The following is a 5,122-nucleotide window of genomic DNA, read 5'->3' on the forward strand; positions in this document are numbered from 1 at the left end:
GAAGCTCAATGCTAGCTACGCTCGGATCTTGCGAGAGATCAAAGGAAGGGAAAATTTGGAGTGGCCATGGTCTAAGGGAAAACAGCCCCCAAGAACCGAGAAGTCTAAAGATTACTGTGAGTATCATTGCTTCAATGGACACCAGACCGAGAAATGCAAAAACCTCAAAATAATGATCCAAAAATTGATTGATGCTGGCGAACTCAAACATTACATACGAAAGGAGGTCACCGAGGATAGATCCAAACGACCAAGCAAGTCCAACTTCCAGAGGGAAACCGCACAATCAACACCATCTCGTGTTCCGAAGCCAGGGCCCTCCCTTACAGCGCAGATAGGAAAGAGGCTACGGAAGCAGTTCGAAGACCACTGCGAATTATATAAGATTGATGGCGTAGAGGTGGACGAGCACGAAGAGTGGATGGACGCACCTATTATCTTCGATACTGAAGATATCGAAGAAGATATGGAAGATCATAACGATCCCTTGGTCCTCACACTACCAGTGGCCGGATGTAACCTCAAAAAGATCCTCATAGACGGGGGAAGCTCAGTGAACGTTCTATTCTACGACGCATTCAAACGGATGAAGCTCCATGATGAACAACTAATGACCTCTTATTACACCATCTACGGGTTCAATGGAGCACCCACAAAGCCATTGGGAGACATCGTGTTGCAGGTGAACGCCGGACCCATGAAAGTAGAAACACGATTCAGCGTGGTTGACGCCCCATCCCCCTATAACGCCATTATTGGACGAAAGTGGTTACATAAACTCAAGGGAGTGGCTGCAACTTACTACCAATATCTCAGGTTCCCTACACCCGAGGGAGTGATGGAAATCAAGGGAGATCGGGTCTCTGCAAAAGAGTGCCAGACCACTCAGGATCGTATCAACAACGAACAAGAAGAGCAGCGAAAAACCCGAAGGATTAAAAATAAAGAAGCTGCGAAAGAAAAGGCCATAGACCTGTTCCTCAAGGAAACCACAGGAGGGGTTTGACAAAAGATGATAATGTCCTAAACACAGAGAAGTACTTCAGCAGCCAACGAAGGACAGAAACATACCAAATAGCAATTAAAGAACGTCCCAGTCCTCGGGGACCCGAAGCCGGTGTTCACACCAGTAGCCCGTAAAAGAAATCAACATAGGAACGGAAGAAAACCCGAAGATGATCAAAGTAGGGACCATAATGGACGAAAGAAGAGAAGATTCCTTAACCAAATTACTTAAAGAATACGCGGATGTATTCGCCTGGAAGTTAGGAGATATGCCGGGGATTGATCCGAAAATAATCCAACACGAGCTGCGCATCAAACCAGGCACGCCACCTTTCAGGCAGAAAATAAGAAAAGTTGCACCGGAGTATCATAAGGCAGTGGAAAAAAACTTCGGAAACTACTAGAAGCAGGCTTCATCAAGGAAGTCAAATACCCTACATGGATCTCCAACATGGTCGTCGTTCCTAAGAAAAATGGAGGGGTTAGGATATGCATCGACTTTACTAACCTCAACAAGGCATGTCCAAAGGACAGCTATCCCCTGCCAAGCATAGATCAGCTGGTTGAAGCAGTGGAAGGATACGAAGAGCTGTCATTTATGGATGGATATTCTGGTTACAACCAAGTAGCCCTGGCAGAAGAAGATCAACTACACACAACATTCTACACCCCGCATGGCCTTTATTGCTACACTAGAATGCCCTTTGGACTTCGAAACGCAGGGGCAACGTACCAAAGAATGGTCGATGCTATCTTCAGGCCATGGATTGGTAGTACCTTAGAAGTCTACGTTGATGACATGCTCGTCAAAAGTAAGCTGCGCAAAGATCACCACCAGGACCTGAGAGATATTTTCGAAGCAATGAGGAAACATCACATGAAAGTAAATCCAGAAAAATGCACTTTCGGTGTCACCTCAGGGAAATTCCTCGGATATCTGGTAACAAAAAGGGGCATTGAGGTAGACCCAGCGAAGATTCAGGCCATAGTAGAAATGCCATCTCCGAAGAATTTAAAAGAAGTGCAGAAGCTCAATGGGTCCATAGCAGCCTTGGGCAGATTTATTGCCCGATCCTCGGACAAATGCAAACATTTTTTCAATATTCTCAAAAAAGGGAGTAAGTTTGAATGGACCGCAGAATGCGAAGAAGCCTTCCAAAGAATCAAGGAACACCTGGCTTCAATTCCAATCCTGCAGAAGCCTGATCCTGATGAGGTTTTGGCATTGTACATAGCAGCGACAGAAGACGCAGTTAGCGCAGTGTTGGTCAAAACCAATACGAAGATAGAACAACCTATCTATTATGTCAGTAAGACCCTCAATTCTGCGGAAAGGAACTACACGAAGATCGAACAACTTATCCTGGCATTGGTATGGGCTACTCAAAAGCTGAGAACCTATTTCCTAACTCACTTCATCCGCGTCCCATGCAAAGCACCACTGGAAGCAGTCCTCAAAAGCGCGGGAAAAGTAGGCAGAATAGCCAAGTGGAACACCCACCTGGACCAATTCAACATCATTCATGAAATTCAACATTCCCAAAAATCCCAAGTTTTGGCGGATTTCTTAGCAGACCTCCCCCTGGACAACGACGAAGAGATTAGGGGAATACCAGAAGCCGACGAAGAAAGCAAGGATCCAGTTGATGTCCTCGAACCCGCGAGTCAAAGACAATGGGAAGTCTTCGTTGATGGTTCCAAAAATAAGGAAGGGGCAGGAATAGGCATTGTCATCACCACCCCAACTGGAGAAAGGATCGTACAGCACTCAGGTTAGAATTCAAAGAGCATACTAATAACATCGTCGAATACGAGGCAGTCGTACATGCCCTCCGCTTAATAATAGAGATGGGGGTAACTGATGTAGACTGACAAGTGATTCGCAGCTTGTCATACGAAAATAGGGCTCGAATACAATGTGTACGACGACACCCTCTCAGCTTACATGGCCTTGGTCCAAACATTGGCATCACAAATTCCGAACATCAAGTTCCGGCACTTATGCAGAAGGGATCTCAGGCACGCGGATGCCCTAGCATATATATCATCCATGCTGAAGGACAAGAGTATCGAAGCTATCAAAATAACAAGGGTATACGAGCCCTCGATTGCAACACAATTTTCCTTTGCTACAAATCAAGATACAGTGGAAGAAAATATCGAAGATCAGGTGGGAGAAGACATCCGTGACGATTTTGACGAAGAAGATATCCTGTCAAGAGCAAATCAAGACGAAGATTTCAGCAACGAAGATGATTGGAGAATGATGATCCATGCGTTTCTCAAGGATGGAACCTTACCCGCGGATCACAAACAAACAGGAAAATACTCTCCAAAGTAGGAAGATATGACCTTCGGGATGGAATCCTGTACAAGAAATCTTTCCTCGGACCGTTACTACGTTGCTTATCCAGGAAAGAGGGGCATCGAATTCTAAACGACATCCATTATGGTGACGCAGGAAATCATAGCGGCATGAGATCACTAGCCGACAAAGCAAAAACAAGGATATTACTGGCCCACAATGATACAAGATGCCGCAAGAATGTCCCGACGATGTGAAGAATGTCAGCGTTTCGCCAAAAAGATACATGCACCAGCAACAACGTTGAATTCTGTGGATAGTCCGTGGCCATTCGCAAAATGGGGCATAGATATCGTTGGGCCTTTCATCGAAGGATCAGGGAAAAGACGATTTTTGATAGTAGCCACGGACTACTTCAGTAAATGGGTGGAAGCCAAAGCCTTAGCCAGGATCAGAGACGTGGACGTGTTTACTTTCATATTCCAAAACATTATTTGCAGGTTCGGCATACCAGCGGAAATCGTGTCCGATAATGGTAAACAATTACAGGGGAAAAACATAGACATGCTCTTCGACACTTTCAAAATAAGGAAAAACAAGTCCACCCCCATATACCCTCAAAGCAACGGACAAGCGGAAGCTACCAACAAGACCCTCGCCCTTATACTCAAAAAGCAATTAGACGAACACAAGGGGCGATGGTGTGAACAGCTACACAATGTATTATGGGCATACAGGACAACACGAAGATCTGCCACTGGGGAGTCCCCATTTCTCCTCACTTATGGAGCTGAAGCAGTCATCCCAACAGAGATCCTCATGCCAACCACAAAGACCGAAGCATGGGAGAAAAATCTCACAACAGACATGATGTTAGAGAGACTGGACGACCTGGAAGGAAGGAGGGAAGCAGCATTGCAGAAGATGGAAAATTATCAACGGAGACTAGCGAGGGAGTACAACAAAAAGGTAAGCTTCGAAATTTTGTAGAGGGCAGTATGTGCTAAGAACAATCCCGCAGTATCAACGAGAAGAAATGGGGAAAGTTAGCACCTACATGGGGAGGACCTTTTATAATACACGACATTGCGGGAAACGGTTCCTACTATCTTCGCAATCTGAAAGGCGAGGTCCTCCGGCACCCTTGGAATGCTAAATGGCTCAAACCGTACTACCCATAGGCAGCGCAGCTTTGCATCTGCGTGGAATACCAGAAGAAGAAGGCAGCGTAACCGCTTTACATGTTTCTATCTCTGGACGAGGAGTAGCAGGCCTCAACCTATCAATCAAACAAACTTTTTGGGAAATCTTCAAGTAAACGAAATGGTCAAAAGGCCCGCTGGATGAACGCATGTACATTACATTATATATTAACAATATTGGGGAAAGTAGTTAATCTACAATCTCTCAGGGCTCCCCTATCAGTGTCTATGAGTGTAAGACCAGGGGGAAGGCACCCAGCAGAAAGAGATACCCAACCAATTTTAAGGCAGTGGGTCGACGGAATGGGTGCATGTAAATATTTTCAAATAAGCATTCCATATCCTAGAACGCTGCCTCGGCCCCCACCGTTTGGGAATCCTCTGGCCCAGGATTCGCCAGCGGGGTGACAGGTCTCAAGACGATCACGAAGGTATTTACCTTCGGTGTCGCACTCAAACACTCTCAACTTTTTACAAAACAGTTATTTCTAGTTTAACACTTCACAATACTTTAAAATAAAAAGATGAATTGATAACGCAGGTACGCCAAAAGGATGATCCATTTCATAAAGAGTTGATTACAAGATTCAGCAAATATAAAACAGGAAAC

This window comes from Papaver somniferum, chromosome 1 (genome assembly GCF_003573695.1).
Source record: "Papaver somniferum cultivar HN1 chromosome 1, ASM357369v1, whole genome shotgun sequence".
Taxonomy (NCBI): domain Eukaryota; kingdom Viridiplantae; phylum Streptophyta; class Magnoliopsida; order Ranunculales; family Papaveraceae; genus Papaver; species Papaver somniferum.